The sequence below is a fragment of the Psammomys obesus genome, unplaced genomic scaffold (genome assembly GCF_907164565.1).
Source record: "Psammomys obesus unplaced genomic scaffold, mPsaObe1.curated_primary_1811, whole genome shotgun sequence".
NCBI classification, from domain to species: Eukaryota; Metazoa; Chordata; class Mammalia; order Rodentia; family Muridae; genus Psammomys; species Psammomys obesus.
Window position 1 is genome coordinate 22,627,445 of NW_026592118.1, and position 23,105 is coordinate 22,650,549.

The 23,105-nt window shown below is 37.6% G+C and overlaps 1 pseudogene; it reads left to right on the forward strand.

Annotated features, from left to right (window-relative positions):
- The first annotated feature begins 4,815 nt into the window (after nucleotides 1–4,815).
- LOC129681023 (apoptosis-inducing factor 1, mitochondrial-like) lies at nucleotides 4,816–22,888 on the forward strand (annotated as a pseudogene).
- The last annotated feature ends 217 nt before the right edge of the window (nucleotides 22,889–23,105 follow it).

The following is a 23,105-nucleotide window of genomic DNA, read 5'->3' on the forward strand; positions in this document are numbered from 1 at the left end:
TGCATTTGCCCACATGTCCACATGGACTCACTCCCCATGAACAGTCACATATGCTGTACATACCTACACAGATGATGAAGAAAATTATAGGTGGCATTATGTTAAATAAAAAGTCAAATTTATAAGGATATTATAGAATAAGTCATAAATTTTCCTGAAATGGGAAATATAAGAGGATTGCACAATAAACAATAATGTGATTGAATTTATTGCAGTTAAGAAAATTTTTCAAAATTTGAGTTTGATGATATAACAATTGTAGAAAATTTAAATTAAATTAAATGATTAAAGTGAGTGGATTTTATATGTAAATTATACTGCGTCAGTGAAATTACAAAAATCAGCATAACTTTAATCATAATTCTTGAAAAAAAAAAAAGCTGTATGGAAAGCACTGTGACTCAGGCAATGGGCATCAGGACAGCTGGATTTGATGACCCAGGATTGCATGCACTGTGACATGGTCAGATGCATTTGATGACCTAGGATTGCATGTTCTCTGACAAGGGCAGCTATATTTGGAAGTTAGAATACAGCAATAGAGGGAGGGGTTAGGAGACAGCACTGAGATGCATTGTTAGCCTGAACTCTGTCACTATCCATACAGACATGCTTTTGAATCCTAAGTGATCATCAAATGACATCATGTCAGCATTTGAAAATGATTTGGTTTGAGTAAAGTATGCCAATCAATATGAGAACACTATTCAAACAAATATTTATTAATATATAAGAAAAGTTCCTGTGTTGTCATATTAATGATTGTTTAAAGAAAGTATCTCAATCAGACATGATTGAGATATTAAAAGCTCATTTTACTTTATAATATAGATAAGCTTGTTTTTAATAACAAAATAATTGTGTGCTATACCCAGAAGTTAATTATAAATCAAGTTCCCTAATGACTATATATACATAAAATTCTGAAGCTTTTATTAGCTAAGTTTACAGCTCTGAACTATAAAGGAAATTTTCACATCAAAGTAATATTAATAGAGGATAAAATGACATTATCTATTCTGTTCTGAGAGAAGAAATGGTGTCTACAATCTATACATAGGATTTTACACATAAATAAATATGTTATAATGGCAGGATAAAGTAACGTTAGAGAAAAATTTACATGGAAAGTAATGAGGGCATACTAAATCCTCATTTCCCTGCCCCCCTGAAAAGTGGACCTTGAAACTACTGAAAAATAAAAAGATCTCTGAGAAGAGAGCTGATTTGTTCTGCCTCAGTTGCAATCAAATACAAGTATACATGTTTGTAGTAGTCATTTTAAATTACTCTCTGTGGATATAGTTTCCTATTTCAAACACATAAACCTGTATCTCCTCTATCATATCCATTGTAATTCCTGGATTCCTATACACAACTTCCAGGCAGCTGGTCATCTGTAACCATTGCCTTGACATCTGTGGATTCTACAAAACATGGATTGAAAGTACTAAATATTTTTCATTATTACTACACATGCACACTTTCTCCTTGTCATCCTTCCTTAAACAATGACATAAACACTGTGATATCTACCTATACAGTGTTTGCAGCATATGAAGTAAATAATGCAAAGATAATTTGAGGTATATTAATAAATGTACTTGAAGCGAACAAAAATCCTTTTCATAAGGATTTGAGTATTTGCAGGAAAGGTCCTGACGTCAATCCCCTGCTGATGCTAATTAATAGAGGAGGAAGGTACTGTCAGTCAATGATACTTCCAGCAGAATAATAGTAACCAAAACTTGATTTGTAATTCAAGGCAATTTACATTGTAAGATTTTATAATTCGAACATCTCTTTTATGGTTTTAGAATAAATAGATGTACCCATTGCTACAAGAATGAGCTAAAATATCAAGAAGGCAGTAGATGGAGAATTATTTAAGGTAAGCTTTGTATTTTTTTAATCTACAAATTATACTCCCCTATTAAGACCAAACTAGCATTTACAACTTTTTTTTAATTCCTTTCATGTGGTTTAATATTTAGGATTTAACAGTTGAGGAGCGATGGCAATAAAAACAAGGATTGATTTTAATTCTCCTCTACTTCTCTGGGAGGTAAAACAAACCTGACTTGTTTTGGAGTGCAAAGGCCTTTGCCCAATAAAGACGAGGCAAAGAAGCAAGGTCTTGAATTTGTCCGGTTTTCAACATAGTCATCCTCAATGTGATGGACACTGGGAATGCAAACAGGAATTTACATAAAATTTAAATGCGAAATCTGCATCTCTGTAACATACAGTCTGTCTCTGCTTAAGCTTAAAAAGAAGTGGAATTTCCAATGAAGCAAATTCTAGGGGAAGAGAAGAGCTGGGTGCTTTGCGCCTCCAGGGGAGGTGCAGGAAGGAGTGGTTTACTCAAGAAGAATGTCAGTGAATTTAACCGGGAACAAAGAGATATCCCAGACCTGTGATGTGGACTCATTTATACAAGGAGAAAGGCAAAGATCCAAAGAGGCTATCAAACAGCAATATGGAAGGTTAGGGCTGCTTTCTTCTTCATTGCCTTGTGATACCCGTTAAATGCAGAGATTTTTTCCTTTAAAAGAATGTGGGTTTGCACAGTGTGGCTTTAGTTCATTCATATAAAATTCCAGCCAGTGTGGTGGCAGCATGTGTGGGGGGTTGTCCACATAAAGATGCCTTCTGCTTTCCTAAGTATATGCTTTTAAAAGGAGTTGGAAGCAGTTCAATGTTCTTTTGCTGACTCTGTTGTCTGCATAGTGAATTAGGAAAGACAGTGTTGGTCTTGCTAGATTTTATCTTAATCTTCAGATGGATTCTTTTATTACCTAATGTTCCTGAAGAATGGACCAACACAGGATGCCAGAGTGTCTGTTTCTTTTTTCTGTTCTGTTCCGAGCAATCTCCCCACCACTCTGCATTTTTTTCCCCTCCTTTGGCTTTGCACACAGAGAGCCCAGCAAGCATCAGGTTCCAATTTATTATATTTTCGAAGAAGTGACCTTAAACATAAACTTCACTTTAAAGTTAGATATATTACCCCTAAGAAGGGTCTGCTATTTATGATTGTGTGTACTCCACAAATCTCTGCACGTGGGATCTCAAAAGCCTCTTTTTATTTCTCAAGTTTAATAGAAAATTGCTAGTATTGTAAAAGTGATTACACCAAAACCGGCAAGTAAGGTGGACTTACCAGACATGTACATGTAAAACATGAACCTGATTCACAGGTGGAAGATGGCATGAGAGTTCTATATAGTAAATTGCTTGTTAAGTGTATACTTCTATTCCAAAGTTTTTAAAGAATTCAGCACAGTCCAAAATATCTGTCACAAAAATCTCATTGTAATAATACAAAGGGCACAAATCTGTAATTCTAACACCTACATGCTTAGACACGATTACAAATTTGAGGCTGAGGTCACCAAAGTCACCTCTCCCTCTGAGAGAGAAAGAGAGAGAGAGAGAGAGAGTAGTAAGAAGGGAAGGAGGAAAGGAGGGGAGAGGAAAGGAAGGGACAAAAGAGATGAATGAACTGTAATTACCAAAATACTGAGCCACCAAATTTAATTTCTCAACAGAGTTTTTTAAGGATTTCAGTACTTTTCACCATGTCTTCCTGGAGAACACACCAAACCTTCCCCATAATGGCAGGTGAGCACTGTACCTGTTTATCCTCCTCGCACTCCAGAATGGTTCTATATTCTTTTACCTATTTTCTGATTTTAAAGTGTCAGTATATCTCGAAAGGTAAAATTGGGGTATTTAGTAACATAATGAGTTCTTTAGGATTTCCTCCCATAATCTCTTCTTTTCCCTTTTGTTCTCGGCATACTTAACACTCACATGCTAATATTAGCACTAATGCCTCAGGCCTAAATAGCAATAATTACTGGATGACATACTGGTTTCTATTTAAGTTGACAACTCAATAACTTGACATATGCATTACATCTCTATTACCCCGGAATCTAAATGGCACTTTGTAAAGCATTCCTTTTATATTTAGTTCACCGTCTGATCACACTGGAACTTGGGCTCCTCGTATGTCTGTTAAAGACTGGTAGAGGTGCCATTAACTCTATGTTCTCACCAGTGGTAGCTAATGGATGGATGTATTTACTGAGAAAAGAGGACTTAATGTTGTGTATTATTTGGAAAAGTAAGAGACAAAATAGTTTTATATGGTCTAACTTTAAAACAGTACATTTAGAAAATTTTATTTTGACGTATGAGGTATATCTTTTGAATGAATGAGTCTACTTCCCTTTAGAATTGAAGGTGAAAAGATGTTCAGTAAAGAAATTTACATTAAAAAGAACTTGCTGGGATTTTAGGTCATTTTTTAACATGGCAGTATTTCAATTAAAAAATGCACAGAAAAAAAAATAATTATAAAATACCTGCAAACATGCAACCTAAGCTTCAAACAGTCTATCTTAACAGACAACAGACATTAAAATATGATCATTATTTCTGTCCTCATCCCACTACTCTCATCCTATCCCACACCTCTTACATCAAATCTGTCTTCTCCCCTCATCTTATTTCTTCTTTGAAAGACATTAGGCAGGGTTTTCACTGATGATGGGCAGATGGTGAATGGAAGCCATGAAACGGCTGTGTGTCAGTGAAAAGTGGAGAACAGTTTTCTGGGATTAGCCACCCATAAAGGCTTTAGCAAATATGTAAATATATTAAAGCTAACACAAGCCAGATTTCTCACAGACGAGGTACAAATGTTGAGGCTGTGGAACTGGAACACTCATTAATAAGGATTACACCTCGTGTTCCTTTGACTTCTCAACTTTCAAATACTAAAGAGAACCAGGGACTGTCGGAGCCATGACTGATGCAACAGGACAGAATGCATGGGGGAAAGACTTGCTGTGCCAAGCCGCTCGCTCGCACAAAAGTCGCGGTGAAGTAAAGAGACCCAGACGCTATGAAACAAATGACAGCACAAATGAGGAACAGCATATTCACATAGTGTCAACTTACCACTGTGCAAAGTTCTCACAAGTTATTGTATGAACAAAGGCATTACAAGTGCTGGCACAGAAACTGTATGTTTCCTGATAGGATGAAATAACAGAACTAACACACATATACACACACACACATACACACCATCACAGCAAACACACAAAAGCCATACCACACACACACTACACACACGCACACCACCATACCACATGCATGCACAAGCACACACACATATGCCACACCACACACACACACACACACACACACACACACACACACACACACTAGCTTCCTTGATATCTCAGGCCAAAATATGTGACACGAGTCTATTTATGAGAAATAATCTGAAAAACTCAATCAGAGAAAAGTCTGGAAAATAATTGCCTTTAATATTGACAACCACAAATGTTACAAAACTGAAGAAAGATTGAGGATGGCTCCCAATGAAGGAGATGTGAAAATGTCAGTGACTACATCTATGTTCCTGGGCTGAGGCACCCATTAAGATAAACGTTTCAGAAGAGCTCTGAGTGCTTCCTACACAGCATTACTTTGCAGTAGTCCAGCTACTTTTCAGTAGGTTTGGAATTATATCAAGCACATTAAAAAATGAAAATGGTATGTTTGTTTACGTTACCAAATGCTTTTAAAAGCTGTCATTGAAGTATAACTCACATGCTAAATGGAACACTCTTTTATAAGCTTAGACTTGTATACACCCATACAACTATCACTCGCAAACAAGAGAATAAACAGACCTATCACCCTTTTGAAGCTTCATGCTAAGAAAAGTTAAGGCAAATTTTTGAAATCTACAATCTTTAAAACTTTTTAAGCATGACACACAGAATTGTTAAGAAGAAATACTGTCACTTTTCCTTCATTCTTTAAAGCTTTCATTTGCCTGACAGGCAATTTAGGGCTTGCCCCATTTCCAGCACATGCTCATCTCCATGCTTCCCATGACATAGCAATCAAGACACAAGATCAGTAACCATGGGAGGAGTGCTTTTGAACTTCCCATTATTTCCTTTGACCCGGACACCTGCATCCGGGATGGTATCGCCTTAAATTCGTCATGACAGTTCAATAGGAAATGGCAATCTTATCAAGCTTCCTGGAAAAAGTTCCACTACTATGTTCCCTTTCATTACCTCCCTGGGTATCTTTTCTCAGCGATGGTCACAGATATCCTGGAGCAATGTTGTAAATTTCATGCCGAAGGCAACGGCGTATCCATATTTATTAACCGCCCTTCCAGGAGAGTGGCAATTTCCCTTGAGATTTGCCCTCAAAACAACAGAAAATAATGTCTAACCCTTCATGTAAGACATGTCATTAACTGCAGAACTATCTATCATGTGGTCAGCTTCGTGTTCACTATTTCGCTGATGCCAAAGGAATGCAGTATTTCCCAGAAGGCGGTCAACGGAACACCGCGAGCAGGGAGCACCGAAGGCTGTTCCTGGGCCTCAGAGTGTGGGAAGAACAGCGGGGTGAGGTCAGGGAGAAAGCAAGCCCGGAGGGCACACAGACGCTGAGTTTTGCAAAAGACTGACGGGTACCCCGGAAGTATATACGTGTGAATCACCACAGCTGGTTGGACCTTAACATTTGTCTGTCTGGCAGTGTGAAATTGGCCAGCAAACAGCTTAAGAGCAGTTTGAATATCATCAAAATGCACCTGAATGACAGGTGTCGGAAAGGCCCCTTAAAAGCTGTGAGAAGTGGTAGTTCCGGTTCATCATTTAAAACTCGTGAATTCCGCACAGGTCTGCGCTTGTGGGTTGCTTATTGCTGTAACAGCATGGGGGCTGGCAAAGCGTATCTAAGAATGGGTGTGGTGTAATTTCCCAGATCACAAAGCTTAAGGTCTCCGAGACGACACCATCACACTACAGGACAGAAAATGATATACTCTTTGTGTAAGTCTCTGAGCCTTCAGAATCAAATGTTTCTGAATGACTAATTCAGAGACCTTTTGTAATATTTGAACAAACCTGTACATGTCTGTGGCGGAGAGGGGGGGGAAAGGATGGATTTTATAGAGTACCACTAGGAAGACAGTCAATGTAGGTGGCAACACATCCTTCTCTGCCTTTATTAGTCAGCTGAGCAGTATCAAGTTTGTCCAAATATTCAAGTCAAAGGTGCCGGGTGTGTATCAAAATCAAACAAACAATTAAAAAACCGTGGGAGTGAGTCTCAGTCTGTGCCAGCAAGGTTGAATAAATAAAAGCTGGCCAGCTCCTAATAATGTGCAAGCATGGGTCACTGTTAGATCTGTTCTAATGAAATGTTTGTTATTGTCAGAAGAAGACCCTCTTCCCATATCCCGTCACTTATACCCTCCCTTGTTAAGTACCTTCACAGGGTTCTGTTGTTCCGGCCTTCTGTTAGTAAACATTTTGTTAGGCTTCCTGTTAAAAGTGTGTCTTTTCCTCTATTATTGTTAATTGTCATTCAATTAAAGATTTTTGCTTTATTTTTATTCTGATATGCAGCTCAAGATGACCTAGACTTTGGGATGGTCCCTTATTCTCCTAAGGGCTTAGATAATAGGTACGCATCAATATGTTTAGCTTGTGTTATATTAAGATTAGAAAGTCTCTAATCTGGTTTTTTTTGAGTCATAAATTATAATATTCATTACAATCTTGATCAGCATAAAGATTCACTATATAAAAGTGGATTTTTTTTCCTAGGGAAGTATCTTCTATTCCTATGATTCCTTGCATGTATGTGTCACTGTTTATAATAACTGTGCAAATAAGAATGTGGGGTTCATGAGCTTTGTAAGGACCACTTGATCAGTGCAAAGCAAAAGAAGAAAGCTCTTCATAATTATCTATAAATTACCAGCAGCACTTTCTCAAAGTCCAGATGCTGAATGACAGCTGGTTATAACAAGTATGACCATGTGAAATTTCCAACATTATACCTCACACAGTGTGTGTTTGAACAGAAGAATAACAGTCTATAATAGGAAGAATATCTTCAGTTATTTGGAGTGATGTTTGTTTCTATATGGGCTGTTTGGCTTATTACCTGTGACTCTAAAAAAAAATCATAGCACTTTTGGAGAAAGAAAAATGTACAAAAAAAGTAGTACAGCTAAAGAGCCAAGGAACTACAATTCCAATTAGAGACTAGAAGTTAGACAGACTCCATGGTAGGCTCGCAGACAGGAAGAGAAGCAGAGCTATGTAATAAAGGTGGTGAATCTCCAAGATAGCCATCTTCTTCCTCAGCCTCTGGCAGTGTTTGTCTCCTACCAGCAGCCCCCCTGCTGATGGACCTGTTCATCAAGTTCCAGACTGAATTAGGGCTTGTCACGACCACAGTTCCAGCCAGCCAAACATGCTAGCTTCAAAATGACTAAGCCTGAACTGGGCAAGGAGCAGGGGTGGAGGGCAGATACTCTCCAGATGCTTTAAAAGCCCGAGAGTGGATTTTCAGGGTTCTGAGTCCCCAGTCTGCTGTGTAGAGGATCTTTTTGTCTTTGTGGCTGCTGCACGGTTGCTTCCTTAGCCCCCAAAACACTTTTCAACTGCAGATTCTGTCTTCTTTGGTGCTTGAGATTTCTCTGCTTTGAGGTTCAGGTTCTCCCTACCTTTTAACTCTTTAACTAACAGAGCAGACAAAACCAATCAAGAGCTCTGGATTGTTTAGCCAACAAAAGCTCTTTTTGAAAACACGAGTGTGAGATCCAGAAGGTATTCCCAGCAGGGCAGGACAAATGCCCCTTTAGAAAACCTATTGGTTTTCTTTAGTAAGGGGAACAGGGACTATTTCTGACAGGAACTCAATGGCAGGCTCTTTGACCTCCCCACCTCCCAAGGGAGGAGCAGTCCTGTTAGGCCACAGAGGAGGACTTTGTAGCCAGTCCTGAAGACACCTGATAAAACAGGGTCAGATGAAAGGGGAGGAGGTCCTCCCCAATCAGTGGACTTGGAAAGGGGCAGGGAGGAGATGAGGGAGGGTGGGGTTGGGAGGGAATGAGGGAGCAGGATACAGCTGGGATACAGAGTTAACAAAATGTAACTAAAAAGAAAAAGAAAAAGAAAAAGAAAAAAAGAAAAAGACAAAAAAAAATAGAAAGAAAATCTCTGGGAAAACAGAAGAACTGTGCACTAAAGAAGAGCTCAGGTTAATGTTTATCCCCATCCCGTCTTTTCCATAATACATGTTTTACATGTGTGTATTGGAGATTTCAAGTTCTTCATAATGATGACCACCATTGTCAAATGATCAACACTCTGCTTAGACTAGGAAGAGCCGAAAGCACATGAATTACTGGCACACATCTTCAAGCAAGCATAAATATATATTAATGGTTTTCCACAGACTTTAGGTTGGGGCATGGGTAGGCATTGTCAGCATATTTGAGAATGAGCATCAGTGGGGGATAAATGCACATAACATGGGGATCGGCTTGTACAGTTCTATCTTTTGATAATTCTTTGGCTTAATTTTGCCTTTTGACTCTGGAGCCCTCTATGAAGTCAGGGCTAGAATTCATTGTGATATAGACTCATGCTGGCATCAAACTACCATGTTCCTGTCTTCACCTCTCTAGTGCTGGGAGTTACAGGTTTGCATCCCCAGGCATGGCTTAGGTGCTTCTTGTATTCCGTGTTGGTTGTTTCATTACATATTTATGTTATTTATGTAAAATACGTTTAGTTAATAAGCCCATATATTATGCATATGTTTATATAAATGTAATTTTGAGGCCTTGCAACATGGCTCAGTGGGGAGAGATCCTGAGTCCCACCCTGATGACCTGAGATTCATTAACTGGACTCACGTGTGGCAGAAGGAGAGAACTGACTCCAAAAAGTTGTCTGAACTTTGCATATGTGCAGTCATATGAAGACTCATACACACACAACATCTCTCTATATCATTTTATAGATAGATTAATACAAAGAATGTAGACTATGCTTTAAAGTACTAAACTTCAGAGTATCATCTTCTAGATTTGCTACAGAGCAGCCAGAAGCCATTGTCCTGATTCTTTTCCTCTATGCTGTTTAGCCTAAATGCAGAAATTCAGAACTGTCTTAGGTGCTAAGAAATTTACAATTGTATACATTAATACAATTGTATTTTGAGTGAGAACATTGAAATTTAACACCTGCCTGGAGCTTTTATTTGGATATAAAAAGTTTTAGTAACTGAGAATTAAAAATATTTTCAACTATGTTTATGTTTTATTTCAATGGTGAATTTTAAAGAATGCTCCTCTTATCTTCCTCCTCTTTCTTCTGCCCTCCTCCCCATTTCCCTGATCCTTCTAAATAGTACCTTGAGTTCTTTTTAACCCACAGCATTTTATTTCTGTTGAGAAAAGCAAGCGAATTCACATAATCTTTATTTAATTTTTAATTTATTTCTTGATTATTATAATTTATTCATTTTGTATCCCAGCTGTAGACCCTTCCCTTGTCCCCTCCCTGTTCTCCTCCCATGCCCCTCCCCCAGTCCTCTGATAGGGGAGGACCTCCTCCCCTTCCATCTGACCCTAGCCTATCAGGTCACATCAGGACTGTCTTCCTCTGTAGCCTGGTACTACTGCACTCCCCGTCAAGGGTAAGGAGAGCAGGGGCTGTCTCTAGCACCATCTTTTAAGCTCCACTTAGTAAGTTAAAAAATGGTCCTTGGGCTTTGAAAATTCATTTCCCAAAAGATAAAGAGACCTCATGGCCCTTGCAGTTGCTTATCATCTTGTAGGAGATTTTTTTTCCTCTTTGTTTTCTTATAAGGTAAATACTTTATTCAAAATTAGATACTGAAAACACAAAATTATTTGGAATAGAGTGTTAACTTATGATCAAGAGTACATACAGCTCTTCCTAAGGCCTGGAGTTCAGTTCCTAGCAGCCACACCGCATACTTCACCACCATCTGTGACTTCAGATCATGTGGATCAGATGCCCAGTTCTGGAACCAGAAGACATCTCTTATCAGGTACACAAGAGCACAGACAGACAGACACACACACACACACACACACACAGTCATACAAACTAACATTTTAAAATGTAAATTTTTATATCCAGATATGTTAGTTTTCTTTTTTATTAATGTGACTAAACACTGAAAAAAAAAAAAAAAGAAACCAGTTCGGAGAAATTGAATTTATAAATCTTTCAACTCTCAGGTCACAGCCAGTCATTAAGAGAAGTTAAGTAAGGCAGGAGTTTAGTGAGAGAACCTCAACTGACACAATGCCCCACCAGGCTTCCAGTTGAACATGTCTGCAGGGCATGTCATTGGCTTGGACTGCCCCGCCCATTGTGGGCGGGAGCACCTGAACGAACACAATGCTGGGCTGTATAAAGAAGTCTGAAAAAGCCGTGGTGAGTAAGGTGGTATAAACCATTCTCCACGATTTTTATTTTACTTTCTTTGACTCAATACGCGCTCCTTTGTTCTGCTTAAGCTCGTGTGAAAATAAAGGTTCCCTCGCTTTCTACACATGTGACTTCATGGGTTGAGGGTTCCATTCTTTCTACTAGAGTATGAAGTGTGTTGTTTGTTTTTGGCTCCATCACTCATGTCAGCTGCAGTTTGGTTTTAGTGGCCTTGAGCACCGACAGGGCTGGACCAAGGTGAAGCTCATGTGCTCTGCTTCTGTCTGCTGCATGAATGTTGTGCCATTGGAGCCAGTGAGCATGTCTTCTGTTCACACACAGGCTCTCTTCTTGTGATTGCGCCATTTTCCTGAACATCCAAGGAATGGGGAAAGACTACATCCATGAGATTTTCTTTTTTGCTTTAATTTATGTTCTCGCAATATTTTATTGATTTTTGAGCCTGTTTTCTTTTTCATTGTTTCACTCTCTCAATCCCATATTGGAAAATTATCTTCTGGATCTTTTCATTGTCGGTGATCTGTTTATATATGAGAATAGAAAGTGAAGGTGTATAAAAGTGAAGGTGTATTTGAAACTACTTGGATGTGCATGAACTCAACTGCTTTATTGTCTTCAGGGAACAGGTATCCACTCTTTGGCAATATTTCTTTGGAGTTACATGCTTTTAAAATAAACTTTTACCCAATTCTTCCCCTTCTGACACAGTCTTTTCATTAAGTCAACTTCCAAAGATACCTGTAGAAACCCAATTCCACAGCTTGGGGTCTTCTACAATAGAAACAGAATTAGACTTCTCTTTGTGCTTTGTTGCTATTACTTACTTACTTATTTGAAGACTTAGTTTTATGAGTCTTAATTTCTTTAGTGTGATAGAAGGTTTCACAGTGTAACCTACACAAAGCTAAAATACATTCTTTATCCCTGACATTACCTGAAATGACTGTAATCCCCCTGCCTCGGTCTCTATAGTGGTGGGATAAGAGGCATGAGTCTAGCATTGTGCCTAGAGAGTTGCTCACAGATTCGACTTTCTTGAATCCATTATGTCATTTTCTCAAGTCTGCTATTTTCTGTCTGTTCTGTTTCATGGATGTAAATCTGACCCTTCATGTTTCTGTGACATCTTAATAATAAATAGGTATGTTCAACCCAATAGTTTCAGAGTTTCCTATCTATGAATTTTAAATATGAACATTTCAGAGCCAAATTTTATGCTTTTATCATAATTTTCATTTTAAGGATCATCAGGTAAAATTGTATTGGATGTTACCTGCAGAAATTTTCTTTTAATGATGTAGGCATTATGCTATCAACACACATATGTAGTATGAAGCAAGGTAGAAGTATGCATCCACTTGAGCTCTCTCAAGCAAACGGAATCAACTTAAGAATTTAGGGAACAGAGAGTGTAATATAGAATCTGGGCTAGAAGAAATGTTAGGAGAGCTGGAGGAGAGAAAGCTCAGGAATCTGTAGCTAGAACATTAAGAAAGAGACACTGAGAGTCTCTGCTTGAAGTGCAAAAGTGGGTAGTCGTCAAAATCTTAGGAAAAAACTTTCTCATTCTCAATAATACAAGAACTAGCCTCTCATGTGAAGTGCGTAGACTGCATACACTTGTACATATCTTCTGTGAATATGCACCTATTTCCACAGTATAGCCACACAGTATACTTCCCCTGCCTTCTGAATCATGCTTTATGCACATTTGAATACTAAACATTTATTTAGAACAACAAAGAGAGAATTTGTGCCACAATACAGAGGGATTTGCAAGAGGTGATCTGAGTTAGCAGAAGTGAGTCCACATACATTAGACAGGCTGTTTGTTCCAGCAAGTCCTGTGGTTGTAAGCTTGTTTCCAAAGGTATTTGTGGGACTCCATAATGACAGGACAGATCTACAGAGCAATGATCAATTGGGAAAAGCTAGTGAGGGAGAGGACACAAACCAAAACTATTTCTTTATATATACATATTGCATATGAAATATTCCTACCTTTAAATTAAGGCCAATTTTAAGGGTACAGCCAAAAGAAACAAACATACAAAAAACAAAAGCAAAAATCTCCTTCATACATTCTTTTGGTAATGAGCAGAGAAAGTTAAATTACTGTTGAGAAATAGAGGGAAGGAAGCTCATTAACTTCTGGCATCAGGCTTCCAGCCTGGTGCTCACCACTAAACCAGGCAAGGCAAGAAAACAATCTGTTACACTGTCAACCTCAGACAAGGGTATTCCAAGGCTATGATGAAGTGAGACAAAACTATAGGAGTTCACAATTTTGTCTAAGCCAGACACAAACAAGGTCACTGTGCCAATCACAAATTCCAAACACCATGTCTTTTATTGGAAATGATTGATTGCTTATGATTCTCTAGCAATCAGATTTATCCCAATTCTAGTATCTTCCTATATCTAAAATGTATCGAGAGACCAGTCACAAAACTGCTGTACTTTCTCATGGCATTCTGTGTAAAGCACATTCTCTCTACCATGACTGCTTGACTGCTTGTTTAAACCTTTGCCAAGTCACTCTACTAACATACTTTTAACTGAGACACCCCATGATTACCCATTGTGGTGGTTAATTTTATGCTTGGCTAGGAGCCTGATTGTTTGGTCTCACACCAGTGTGGATATTGCTATGAAGGCATCTTTTTAGATATGATTAGCATTTAAATGAGTAGACTTTGGAAAACCAGATTAGTCTCCATGATGTAGTTGGGCCTCATCCCAAGGTATCTGCCCTCCCTACTGCATAAGGTAGTAAATTCAATGTGTTCAACATGTCTGCCAGTGATCTCTGATTGAGGACCACTGCCATTTCTTTTTCTGGGTCCTCTCAGGTTTTCAAAAAGATATGGGGGATAATTTTTCTCCCTGTTTAAACAAAAGAAACTAATAATTTGGTGAAATCATTGTTTTTAGTTTTTAATTGACTCTTCCATAAGAAGTTTGTTGAGTTTTTTTTTTAAATAATTATCTGTAACATTTTAATGTTGTTGTAATCAGTGAACCCTCAAATTTAAAACCAATTAAAAGCTGTATTGTTGTAAAGAACATTTTATGCTGTCTTCATTATTTTATTTCTGATTCTGTGCATTAAGAATTTCGATGTTGTCTAGCTTAATAAAAACACTGCTGAGCAAACTGGTCAACATGAAGTGTGCTGATAGTATCTCCCAGAAAGAAACAGATTTCTCATCATGATTCTTGCATTTGCCTGTCAAAGCATCAGCAATATTACAGGAATAATACATTTTGCTGAATTCTGGTCAACGTATTTCCTCTGTCCTGTACATTTTTTTTTACTTGTACTTCCTGCACACATAATTTGGACAATTTGTAACTTTCCACTCTTTCACAGGACATTAAAAAAAATGAGAACATTTAATGCTATGGCTTGTGTCGAAAGTCAGTCCTAATGGGAAATTGGTGTATTCACTTGCGACCAGGAAACTATTAATGAAATTCTATTTCAAGAACTTTTATTTGGTCATGTGTTCGTTACCAGTTGGTGATGAAGTCACTCTTTACGTAGCTATTAGAAATAACAACAACTTGCGTCCACCGGATAGGTGGCTCACGAACCCTCACTGCACCCTGAGTTCTTATCAGCTCTGGCAAATCATCAGCTTCAGAGAAAACCTACATTTGCTTGGCAGCCTTCCAAGAAAAACACAGGTGCTTTAGGAAGTGTGTGGGTGATACAGTAGGTGCTGATCAGTCCTCTGGGTGAGTTCTTGACCAATTACCAGGAGGCAAGGAAGCACACAAGCAGTGCTGCGTGACACTTTGTCACCAAACTCAGTTCTCTGGGGTGTACATTCTCTTAGAGTTAAGTGAAGCCATTTTGTGAACTACTGATTTATTATGTCTCCTGGGCAAATGTTTATATGTTTTGCATCTTGTTTATTATCTCCATGTTTAGTAAGAGTTTTAAGACCTGACAACTTAAAGTTTAGCCTTGAATGCTGGTAATGGTCTCAAAGGATCCTGAAGAATCATTGAATGGAGCCTTAATTCTGCAGCTAAAAGGATCTCACTTGTGTGAATTGGGACTTGGCCTATGTTTTCTCACATTTCACTCAACTACCTGGTCCCTGCTTTCAGTCTATCATAGTTCACATTTTTTTCTACTATGATCTTAACAACTTATTTATTTTCAATTCCAAATGGGTTCTATTATAGGCACTTAGTAAATAAGTAGCATGGTTGTTAGTTTTACAATATAAAGTACTATACTTTTTGTTTTGTTTTGTTTTTGTTTTTGTTTTCCAGTTTGGTTTCTTGAAATTGACAAACCCAGACTATTCATTATAGATTTTTGATGAAATTCAAATCTCTAATAGCACAAAAAATAACTGCCAATCTCATTCTCTCATTTCATAAAAAAAAAAAAAAAAAGATTTTTTCATTTATTCAGTTACCTCACCTGGTAATCATTTGATCCTTCTTCTTTAGTAAAACACATAGAAAGACATTACTAATGTTGATACTTCCATTGAACTCCAAAGGTGCTTATGAACAGATAAATGATTATGAATGTCTTGGTATTACATATGTAAATAATTATGGCGTCATACAAAATAGGATAGATAAGAAAATACTGTTAGTAACTCATATGTTAACTGAAAATAATGCAGAAGCATCCCTGAGTTCTGTCATCATTTAACTTAAAGAGATATGGATAGGCAGCTGAAATTAAAATTCAGTGCAATCATGGTGAATAAAAGATGCCACACAAAAAGGCAGCAATAATGAAATTTCTCACTGTTAAATGGCACAGATGTTAGATTCTGGTAAGATAAAAGTAAGTAAATTCAGACTGAACACAACAGATAATATTTCATTTATCTGGTATAGCACCCAGTCTGATATATCCACATACCAAATCCACTAAGGCTTACAGCTAAAAGGCCTGGAACTTCCCACAGTTTTATTGTTATTATTATTATTATTATTATTATTATTATTATTATTATTATTATTATTTTATAAATTTCTCTGTCTTCAAGTGCTTTGCCTCTTATGGACTTATCTCAGCTCTAACTCAACTTAAACATATTTCCAAATACTTGGCAATGATCTATCTGAATATGGTCGTTGGGGGAAAAAGTTATATGAAATTGGAGATAGTCGATATTAAAAAAATTGAGACAATTATCTTCTATCTTCTCTAATTTTTCCTAAAATATTATTTAGGTACACAAAATAATGTATGCATATACAACATGAAATAAGAAATAACCCATGTAGAGAAACAAAGAAGAATAAAAAAGTAGAGAGGGCTAAGAAAAAGGAAGGAAGGAAATTATGTGTTTAATATACAATATAAATGTACCAAAACATTAAACAGAGAATTTTAGAAGAGAAGACAACGATTTAGAAGATATCACATTCTTTTTCAAAGAATTATTTATTTTTAGTTTATGTGTATGCGTATCTTATTTGCATGCTTATATGTGTAGCATGTAATCCCTGATGTTTGAACAGTCCAGAAGTGGTCATCAGGTCACCTAGAATTGAAGTTACAAAAGGTTATGAGTTGCCACGTGGGTGCTGGAGATAGGGCTTCTCTGGAAGAACAGAAAGCGAGTTAGCTCACTTAAAAAATGTGTAAATTAGGACTGGAGAGATGGCTCTGTGGTTCAGAGCACTGTCTGCTCTTTTAAAGGACCCGGGTTCAATTCCTAGCACCCACATGGCTGCTCACAATTGTCTGTAACTCCAGTTCCATGGATTCTGACATCTTCATGCCAATACACAGAGAATAAAATTAAATAAGTTATTTAAAACTGTGTAAATTAGAACTGAATTCATGAGGATGACATAAATGATGAACAAACAGAACGTATGTAACAACATCAAACAATGTTGACCACTATACTGGTTATTGTAAATGGTTGTTTCCTATATAGTAATGCAGTTCAAGAGATCACTCAGCATTGAGAATGTTGATATACTTTCTCGATAAGCCATATAAATCAGCCTCACGATTAGAAGATGGTACAGGTTTTCATATCTAATGACTTACACATGCCTTACATGTCAATGGGAACAGGTTAAGCCCATTATTAATTTTGCTGAAAACTGACATTAGACTTGACATTACCACTGATAACATAAAATATTCCTAGGTAATGCTATTTATTAGAATTAAATATATCAATTGAAATGAAAAATATTTATTTCTTAGATGTATATACAAATGTTTTTTTCCTGAATATTTTATCTGACTGCATTTTGCAAATATCTAAGTTTCTATTTCATTTTTATAAAATAATAATTTGATATTTTGTTATGTAAAATAGAAATATTTTAGTTGATAGACATTTTACATATAAATACCCCTGTGGTAGGAAATTTTTCATTTGATTAATTTGTTGATAAACTTTTAGCTTTGGTTTTTATACTATTTGGTAGAACCTAAGGGAGCATGGGGTACCTTATACACTTCTGCTTGTACCAGATCGTGAACAAGAATGTGTAATATGTTTTTTTCTTCTAGATAAACAGTTATAGATGTATTAAAAAGGCATGAAGAATGCATTTGGAATTCTTTTTTTTCCATGCCAAATCCAACTGCCAAACAGCTCGATGTGTTTGGGTGATAAAGATACACACAGAAGAAAATCTAAGCCCATGTTTGGCAATGGTCTGCTGAGTAAAAAGTTCAATTGGTGTGCATTTGATTAAAATGCCAGGGTTGAGATTTTTGTTCGTGAAAGCTTTTTATTCTAAAATATTTCATGTCCATTGAAATACAATAGTTTTTAAAAGACACTTTTGGCTGCTTACAAAAAACAAAAATTTTTTATGGTACTTTTTTTTTTCTTTTTAAAATTTATTTATTTTTTTATTAATTAGAGTTTATTCATTTTGTATCCCAGCTGTAGCCCTCTCTCTGATCCCCTCTTAATCACACCTCCCTCCCTCATCTTCTTCCATGCCCCTCTCCAAGTCTACTGATAGGGAGGTCCTCTTCTCCTTCCGTCTGGTCTGATCCTAGTCTATCAGGTCTCATCAGTACTGGCTGCATTGTCTTCCTCTGTGGCCTGGTAAGGCTCTTCCTCCCTCATGGTGACATGATAAAAGAGCCAGCCGCCAAGTTTATGTCAGAGGCAGTCCCTGTTCCCCTTACTAGGTACCCACTTGGAGACTGAGCTGCCATGGGCTACATCTGAAAGTACAAATTTTTAATAAATTGCATTTTTGTTTGTTTGTTTCTAGAGTCATTTTCAGTAAAATGAGTAGCATGCTGTAAGCATTACATTATCTTTTTCTCTCTGGAAAGACTTTACATATTAATAAATGGTTACATCACTTGTGCAAATTTTTTAAAATAATAATTTTACTTGATCTGAGAGGATGATACAGGCATGAGATCTTTCTGTACATTTGAAGAACATAAATCAACACAATGACAAGTCATCAGAATGAGTAGATGATAGATAGTAGATGATATTGTGGAAAGCAGGACTAAAACTCAAATACCCATAAATTTTTGGGAAAAATTTTTAGTCAGTAGATCTTCTTTGATCTTTAGATATTGCCAATGGAGAAAGTTATATTGCATTTGATATAATGATATGTAGATGCTGCAGTGACGTGGATAATCTCAAAAGGTCCCTAACACCACATTATGTCATGTATCTAGGTCTTATTAGCCAACACTAACCATTTCCTATGGAAATGAACTCAAGTTTAATCATAAAGTAGAAACAAAAAGGCCAGTCTGTCAACCAGCCAAATCAGCTCCAGAACCATTATTAAAAATTAAAAAGTGATGAGACAAGGCACCGAAAAGAAAACAACCGTCTCCTGTTGTCATCTAGGTTGTCTTGTTGCTCTGGTTTACATAAATCACTCTCCAATTTTATGTCCCCATTTCTTTAACTATTGTTCACTCTCCAAGAAAACAGGAATCCTCTCCTCTCCAGCTTCATAGTTATGTGCATTGAGTACGACTATTACCGTTACCTTCACGAGACTATTCCACTGTATTCACTGAATGGGTAACCACCAAAACTGGACAACTCAGATCTTCTTCTATGCACAGGCCTGTGCTGCAAGGCCAGCACATCCAAAGCTTAAGGTGGTGTTTTCAAATATCCTGTCAACTACCGTTTCTAAATTTAAATACACTGCCCTTATTCATCAACCCATTCTTCTACTTTCTCGCTCCTTCCATGAGTTCTCCACCCATCCAAGTGCTTCAGCGAAATTCTTTATTCTTTACTCATCGGTACATTTTATGCCTCTCACAAATGCACACACACTCACATTGTCATTATTAGTCCTGCTTCTTGCACTAAATTTCTCTAGAATATCCCTGAATCCTGAAACGTTTCTAGTTTTCACTTATCCTCATGACATGTTGCATGCAGATCAATATTATTTTACTATCCACATTTAATTATTCCTTAAAAAATAAACCAAAACTACCAGACTGAGGAGCTCTAGAGATTCTTATGAAGTTAAGAGTGCTTGCTGTTGCAGAGAACCAGAGTTTTGTACTTAGCATCCACATTGTGAGGGTTTGCTCATAAAAGCCTGTAACTCTGGCTTCAGGAAATCCAAAACTCTTTCCTGGAATATGTGGGCACCCATACATGATGTGTGTGTACTTGTATGTATGTTTGTGTGTGTTTATGTGTGTGTGTGTCTGTATGAACACACCCAATTATTTAATTATAAAATACAAAGGACCGTGAGATTTATTTTAAAAGATAGACTTTTTTATTAATCTACTCATAAAATGCACACCATTAAATAAAAGATGCTTGACACTGTCTATCTGTCCTTCTCACGATTTCAATACCTTCATCTTCTTCACCACGCAAAGGCCAGTCCCCTGCACTGAATTTTAACTATATTAAGTGGCTATCATTTAATCAGAAAATTTGTTTCTGTTCATCACTACATAGTGAACTTCTATTTCTTGGAGCAATTTCTCTGCCTCATTGTTGTTTCCCCCTATCTGTCCTTTTTGCAAATGATGCCTACTCATTTAAAATTTCTACATCCAGTATTCTCAGTTGTTTCTTCATAATTTTTTCTAGTTTAGCTCCGTATCTACATCTCTAAATAAAATAACTCTCTACTGTAATATCCAGTCTATGACCACATTTTCTTCTTCCCTAGAATTCATGGGACCATAACCTTTAGGAAGGAAGGGAGTTTCTCTCTCTCTCTCTTTCTCTCTCTCTCTCTTTCTTTCTCTCTCTCTCTCTCTTTTTTCACTGCTTGTCTAGTGATTGAAATTGGACTAACTTCTGGAACTATCTAAATTCTCAGGTCATAACTACAAGTACATTGACTTAGTACACATCACCAAACATTCCTTTTACTTACTTTATCTATCTCCAGTGCATAGATAGCACTGACCTCATGGTACAGAGGATGTTTGACTATCTATAAACCCATGGAAATTAGAGTGCATATCACTGTGTCCACTAACTGTAAAACAAATTCCAATCTACCACAATCTTAGTGAAAAATGGAATAAGTTCCACTGCTCAAACACTATTTACATGTATATGAATTAAAATTACAAATTATGCAAAAAGCAGCTTTGAAATTACAACTTGCACTTAGTACGGACTAAAGTAAGTAAAAGGAATGTTTGGCGAAGTGTCCTAAATCAATGTACTTGTAGTTATGAGCCGAGAATTTAGATAGTTCCAGAAGTCAATCCAATTTCAATCACTAGACAAGCAGAAAAAAAAAAAAAAAGTTCTGGTGCAGAAGACTGGCAGGTGCTTTCAAGCAGAAACTGGTGCTCTTTGTGAGGACAGTGTTTGAGTCCAGAGGCCAAAACAGAGGAACCGGCTTCCAGGCAACTAGTTCCAGCGACGGTTTGTCCCTCCAGAACTCCAGATAGCAAGACAAAGGGCCAGCTCTGTTTCATCAGGGAGCAAAAGTCGATAATTCTGCGTTAGTCCTTATTGTGGGCTTATCAACAATAGGAGCTGGCGCACATGCCTACAAGACTATAAAGGAAGATCAAGAAGGATATAATGAAAGAATGTTGAGCTTAGGACTGACACCAGAAGAGAAACAGAGAAGGATCATTGCCGCTGCCACACAGGGAGAGTCAGCTCCTCAAATCAGGGCACCAAGTCAGGCCGCTTTTTTGCTGACAGGGGGAGGTACTTCCACTTTTACTGCAGCCAGATCCATCCAGGTTCGAGGTCCTGAGGCCAGGGTCCTGATTGTATCCGAAGACCCTGAGCTGCCCATACATGCGACCTCCTCTTTCAAAAGAATTGGGGTTTCCAGATGATCCAATTGTCACAAAGGCGTTGCAATTCAGACAGTGGAATGGAAAAGAGAGAAACATATATTTCCAGCCCTTTCTATGTCCCTGCTCAGGACCTGCCTCATACTGAGAATGGAGGTGTGGCTATCCTCACTGGAAAAAAAAAAAAAAAAAAGTAGTGCAGCTGGATGTAAGAGGCACATGGTGAAACTTAAATGATGGTTCTCAGATAACCTTTGAAAAATGCTTGATTGTAACCTGAGGCACTCCAAGAAGTTTGTCTGCCATAGATAAGGCTGGAGCAGAGTGAAGAATAGAGTAACACTTTTTCAGAAAGATTGGATGTTTTAGAGCCTTAAGAAGATCTCCCGGGAAGTCAAGTCAATTACAATTATTGGTGGAGGCTTCCTTGGGAATGAACTGGCTTGTGCTCTTGGCAAAAAGTCTCAAGCATCAGGCATAGAAGTGATTCAGCTGTTCCCTGAGAAAGGAAATATGGGGAAGATCCTTCCTGAATACCTCAGCAACTGGACCCAATGCAATTGTGCAATCAGTTGGAGTCAGCAGTGGCAAGTTACTCATGAAGCTGAAAGATGAAAGGAAGGTGGAAACTGATCACATAGCGGCAGTTGTGGGCCTGGAGCCCATTGTTGAGTTAGCCAAGACTGGTGGATTGGAAATAGACTCAGATTTTGTTAGCTTCTGGGGAAATGCAAAGCTACAAGCACATTGTATCATCTGGATGGCAGGAGATGATGCATGCTTCTATGATACAAAGGTGGGTTGAAGGCGAGTAGATCATCATGATCAGACTGTTGTGAGTCAAAGACTGGCTGGAGAAACCATGACTGGAGCTGCTAAACCATACTGGCATCAGTCCGTGATCTGGAGCGATTTGGGTTCTGATATTGACTATGAAGCTATTGGTCTTGCAAATAGTACTTTGCCCACAGTCGATGTTTTTGCAAAAAACAACTGCACAAGACAACCCAAAATCTGCTTCAGAGCAGTCAGGAACGGGTATCTGCTCTGAGAGCGAGTCAAGTCAGAAGCCTTTGAAATCACAGTTCCCCCCAGCACTCTTACAGTCCCACAAGAAGGACTAAAGGGGAGGATTATGGCAAAAGGTATCATCTTCTACCTCAGGGACAAAGTCAAGGTGGGAATTGGGCTATGGAATGTCTTTAACCAAATGCCAGTTGCAAGAAAGATCATTAGGGACAGTGAACATCATGAAGATCTCAATGCAGTAATCAAATTCTTTAATATTCACAAAGATTGAATGCCGAGAATGGAATATACAAGCACTTTTCTATCCCTGGCAGGGAGCTGAGTAGATAAAAGAACATTTTTTTTTAATCTCTTTATGTAGGAGCAAGAATCAAACAAGCCTCTGTGAATATTTTCATCTGTATAGATGCACATCACAAATTAAAATCTGATTCTTTCATAAAAAAGTGAAAATAATTCTATAGTGTTTATAATTGTTTATCATTGCA